At 38.2% G+C, this 6,000-nt stretch overlaps 1 protein-coding gene across 1 annotated transcript in view; it reads left to right on the top strand.

The window, feature by feature from the left end:
- The first annotated feature begins 1,111 nt into the window (after positions 1-1,111).
- Positions 1,112-6,000, top strand: part of LOC124292441 (mitogen-activated protein kinase kinase kinase 2-like) — a 104,863-nt gene continuing 99,974 nt past the window's right edge. The window contains 1 exon segment of the mRNA XM_046729520.1: positions 1,112-1,156. The gene's annotated coding sequence lies outside the window, so the exon portion shown is untranslated.

Here is a 6,000-nt window from a genome sequence, read left to right as displayed (position 1 = left end):
TATCAAAACTGTCGGTAACGTTTGTAAGAACCTTTCGAAAAAAAACCCCAAAGACACTTGTGATTCAGGTATTTTTTGCATAACATATATGATTTAATTTTTTTTCGAATGAGTAAATACGAATACATTTCTATAGATTGATTCGAATGTTTTGTGTTTTTTTTTCAATTTTTATTAAAAGGATAAAAGACGTATAAAAGGTGAACTTCGTTCCTTGGACCACATGTTCAATGCAGCATTGACGGGTGCACATTAACAAATAATGCCATAAATGACCTATATTTACAAATAGCACAAGAAAAAGGGCGAGATGTACCTTTGAGACTTGAAGGTAAACTGGAATAGTGTACAAGACAAACTACCCGTGAAGATCCGGGTAAGAATTGGTCTTCAGCAACCCATACTTGTCGTAAAATGCGGCTAACGGGATCGGGTTGTCGGGCTCGCTGACTTGGTTGATACATGTCATCGTATCCCAATATTGCGTAGATCGATGCTCATGCTGCTGATCACTGGATTGTCTGGTCCACACTAAGTTATTTACAGACCGCCGTCATATAGCTGGAATATTGCTGAGTGCGGCGTAAAACAACAAACCAACCAACAAGACAAATGCACTGAATACTGTCACTTACACTTGATCTACACTCTTAAAGGGGGGTCTGCTATTGAGAATGATGTTTAAGTTAAAACAAAATTATTCGTAAAACAATTCTATAACTGCTGAAAAATGTGTACAGTTTCTTTCTTGTATCCATTTATTTTCATGCAGTTTGATAAAATTTCTGTGAAATCTTCATTCGTTGTGTTTTTGAAGGAAATGTCCGTTCCATATGTAATTTATGTATCAATCATAATTTTTTAATATATATTTTGACATTTGGGTAATTGGTCTAAGTTGTTTTTATCTATTAGATACGTTTTGTACTTTTATTGTAATTCCTGCGTATGATATGCGACACAAATGTCCATGGTAAATTTATGTGGTATGTAGCACAAATAGACCAATACGTACCAATGACCCAGTTATAGCTTCGCATACCGATGACCGAAAACGCGCGAAACGGCGCGTGTTGACAGTCATCCAATCAAAACACGGGAAAGTAATATTGGATGACGTCAACATTATGGCAGACTGTGGGATGTGACTTGTGAGGTGAGTTTCAACTTGTTGTTTTCGGACGGGATTTTGTTTGTTTGACGTGTGTTTCGAAGGTTTCCGCGACATTTTTGGAGACCCGCATATGGAAACGTAAGGTTCCCGGGGTCTTTGGATAACTGCAGTCGGCGGTTAAGCTGTAGTTGCCACAGTTCACCGAGTACTACACACACCGTCCTGTTGATAAACGATGTTATATACTGTGGTATGGTAGCATGTCATTTATAAGACACCGTCTAGTGTTGTCTTTCCGTTCACATTGTTTTTCAATGTAATTGCACCCGTTATGTTTGTAATATGTGATGATATTTAAGCTCTAATGTTGTTAGTAAGAACCCGTGATCGTGTCAAATACGTTGAGGTGATAACTAGGTCAGGTGGGATGGGATTGTGCTGACTCAGCTTTTAGTACTCCTGTCAGAAAGGTCCGGGGGATATAGTTTCCTTGTGATATTATGTGTCTGTAGCAAGGCATTGCAATTATTGACAAATAAACGTTATTATGCTTAAAGAGTAATTGATATTAAATGTAACTATGGATAATTAGTACAAATTGTGTTTGATAAAAGGGAATATGTGTATTTAGGCAATTATACTTCAAGTAATAATGAAAGGATTCTCATGAATACCCTTTATAGGAATTGCAGCGTGGTAAAAACACTTTCCACAATTGTTCCTGAGACAAATTGTAAATAAGAGAATATCAATCAATTTCATTTTAGAATGTAAGTAATCCAGTTAGAATAAAATCATTTGAAAAATAAACCAATTTGTTGAATCAAATATTTACAACCCATTGTGGTATGTCTAGAATCGATGAATACGGTATTAGATAGCGTTCGCAAGCTAAACTTAAAGCTAAAAAGAATTAAGTAGCTGCACTGAAGATTTTGGCATGAAAACCTTTCTCAAAGATAACAGCAATACTGGTTTACAAAAAGTATGACGGGCTAAAAAGATCGATAATCAGAAATATTGTCGATGAGAAGAATTGCTAGTTATTATCATTATGAAAATTGTGTCATTAGTAACACCTTACATAAACTATTGTTAAAAAAAACAAGTTTTAACTTCTCAAGACAAAAAGTTTTTTATTTATTCATGGTCTGTTTCTAAATTATATTCAGGATGCTATATTTGTAGGTAATCCATGCATAAATGCATACAAAGGCAATGATTCTTGAAACCTGTCCCAAACACCTGTCCATCTTCTGAATAATTACACAAAATTAACTAATGTACTTAAGAATTTAATTAACTTGTTGGATTTCCATGTGCTAGTACACCTTAGAGTTGATGTTAGGACCATTAGCCACCAGATTGTCTTTGATGAAAAACATCAATCACGTGACCATGATAATAAGATCCTTAGCAATGACTGGAATTTATGTCAGTAAAATATTCCATCATACTCAATCTTTGTAATATTTTAGTTTTTGTGATTGTTGTAGGACTATCATTTCATGACTGCTTAGCACAGGATTTCATTGTTTATATTTACATCAACAGGGATATAGATCAGATCTGTCTTTACCTCTGAGTTCATTAATTAGATTTTAAATATTTATGTGGAATTAGGACAGTGAAGCATGTGACCTAGTTTTGTAACAAGAAGTTTGATTGGTCGAGGTGATTCCTTCTTGCCACAAGAGCTGTACGTGGGCGAGATTTATTAAACCTGTAGAACTGTCTTTTCTGATTCCTAAATATGGCAGATTTGTAGTTTTCAAGTGGAATTTCTTTTTTTTGATAATATTTATTTCTAACACATATGCAGGGCTCCAGATAACTTTTGGGGGTGTGAGTGTACTTACACATCATATTGCAAGTGGAGGTGTACTGAGAATTTTGAAGGAGTACTGACATGTTTTTGTGTGAGTGAGTTGGTGATGTGGTTTGTCTGGACGATTCATCGATCACTATTTCCAACCATGTATTTATATTTGAAGACGTGTGAGAAATAACTGAGCGACCGTGTGATGCGCGAAATGTCAGGTCCGACTGGATATGAATAGGAACAGTGTAGTTTTTAGCCAATCGAAAAATAGTGATGCATATCGTTGCATGGCAACGCAAGGGATTCCTACTGTCGGGGTTTCCTCGTGTGTCAAATCGTGTTTCGTAAAAGTAACTCTTGACTGCAAGTATTTATCCGAAATAGATTTCCATTTGCACAATACGCACGGAAATTAAATGTTAGACGTTCAAAGGTATTTATGTGCGTACACGATACGCTTGAAATCTTATATTATGTCGTACTTAATTGATTTTGAGGCTTACATTACGCCTGTACGCCCCTTATCTGTAGCCCTGCATATGAATGATAGAAGGTGAGTTGATGGAGTGGGAGGTTTCATGTTTGTGGTTGGTTTATAGAGCGGTGCCAAATCTGGAATTTCAAAAAACCTTTTCATTTAAAGTTTCATTTCCTTACCCCTGAATTCCAAGCTATACTACTGGGGGCGATGGGGTAGCCTAGTGGTTAAAGCGTTGGCTCGTCACGCCGAAGACCCAGGTTCGAATCCCCACATGATTACAATGTGTGAAGCCCATTTCTGGTGTCCCCCGCCGTGATGTTGCTGGAATATTGCTAAAAGCGGCGTAAAACCAAACTCAGTCAGTCAGTCAGTCCAAGCAATCCTGAATGCAAGAGGGGCAGTGAGGTAGCCCAGTGGTTAAAGCATTGGTTCACCATGCCAATGACCCAGGTTTTATTGCCCATATGGGTATAGTGTGTTGAGCCTATTTCTGTTGTCATTCGGTTTGATATTTTTGACTTATTTCTAGCCGAGGTGGGATCGGGTGGTCAGGCTCGCTGACTTGGTTGACACATGTCATTGTATCCCTATTACGTAGATCGATGCTCATGCTGTTGATTCCCGGATTGTCTGGTCCTGGATTATTTACAGACTGCCGCCATATTGCTGAGTGCGCTGGAAAACTCAACTCACTCACTTTAGCCGAGGCACTCACTCACTCACTGATTCAGGATGATGCTTTGAGTGCTGGTTTCAGTTTCCATCGTGAGCAGTAGGAAAATGTAGGTGCTTTGTAAAGTGTGATTAATACAGAGGTCTCATTTACCGTGTGTTACTTTGCGAGAACACGATGCTAGATGCGTGTTTTATCTTACAAGGTCCATGTAATAATGAGCCAGTTTAGCATGTTTTCATGTTTATGTTGCCTCAGCAAGATTTTTTATGTAATTTGATACAAAGAAATATGGCAGTAGTTAAGATAACCAAAACACATATTTTTTAAAAAGTTGTTAGGTACATGTGGAGAAAGTAGGCTCTTAAATAGTCTCTCACTGTCCCTGAACCACATTACTTTCCCTGCTGCCTTGCTCTCCTGCTAGAGCCCTAAATGAAGCAAGTCTAGATTTCCTAGTTAATTTCCCATCTCACTGGGGCTCTTTCGAATTTAAGTGGAATTATTTGTTGCTATCAAAATTATATATATTCAGTGACTGAGTGTTAGTCCAGCTCTAAAATGGTGATTGTCGACACCCTGTCCTAGGTATGCACAGTTATTTATGTTCTCTTTAGTGACTCTGCCGAGTATATTTTATACAGATTTTTATTTGTTATCCAAGAACTTGGCATGTACATTGTACACTATCATCATAATCATAATAATGTGTGTGGTGGAGTAGTGAGGTAGCCCAGTGGTTAAAGTGTCTGCTTATCACGCCAAAGCCCAGGGTTCGGATCGACATATGGGTACAATGTCTGAAGCCCATTCCTGGTGTCTCCCACCGTGATATTGCTGGAATATTGCTAAAAGCGTATAAAATCAAACTCACTCACTCCTGGTGTCCCCTCCTTGATATTACTGGAATATTGTGAAAATAATGTTAAAATCCAACTCGCTCACTCACTCACTCTCACAATAATGATTAGCCAAAATTACTCTAATTTTGTTAAAATATTGTTAAAATCCAACTCACTCACTATACTTTATAATGAATAGTCATAATGTGACAAAAAATACCATTGTAACATGCTTATTCTTCCTTCGACAGTATTTAGAGATGACAAGCATATATCTGAGATAGATAAACTAGGCTAGCAAATTGGAAAAAATCGTGATATAGCTCAAATTAAAATTGTTTTTAATGTTTTAGTTTGCATGTCTTGAGGACTTTTTTGAGAAAATTTCTAATTTCAGTATAGAATTTGCAGTGTAATTTACAGACCTGGGACCAAGTATCAGCCAGTGAGCAGGTCTAGATAACCCAGTATAATGTGGCTTCATGGCAGTTTGCAAGTCACTAAGTAAAGTCAATCTTGTTTGTTTTCTAAATGAGTAACTTTGGCCCATTAATTACTGTCCTACTATCCCTGACCGCCTCCATGGTGTAGTGGTTAGAGCGTCCTCCCGGACAGCGGAAGGTCGCGGGGTTCGATCCCCGGCAGCATCATCCCAAAAGACGTTAAAATATGGTACTTGTTGGTCCCTGCCTGGCGCTCGGCATTAATGGGTACAACAAGGACTGGTCGGGTTGGAGTCAGTATAATGTGTCTGAGTGGGGTATTCCTGCTTCACTGCGGCATGGTATCTCAGTGGGCTAGCACTATAAAACCAGCTTAAGTCTGGGCTAGTACAAGCAGCCGCACATACACATACACACGCATGCACGTCGTCATATGAGCGAAATATTCTCAAGCACGACGTTAAACCCAATTTCACCTCACCTCACCTCTTACTATCCCTTGTATCAGCGATTGGAACCTGGTTAGAAACTTTCAAAGAAATTGTCTTAGTCCAGAAGACTAGAGGAAATCCCATTTCATTGGACCTTAAAGGGCAGTGGGGTGGCCAAGTGGTTAAATTGTTTG

This window comes from Haliotis rubra, unplaced genomic scaffold (genome assembly GCF_003918875.1).
Source record: "Haliotis rubra isolate DU_JTF1 unplaced genomic scaffold, ASM391887v1 Scf518, whole genome shotgun sequence".
Taxonomy (NCBI): Eukaryota; Metazoa; Mollusca; class Gastropoda; order Lepetellida; family Haliotidae; genus Haliotis; species Haliotis rubra.
Note: the sequence above shows the minus strand (reverse complement) of the source record. Positions and strands in the feature narration are given on the sequence as shown.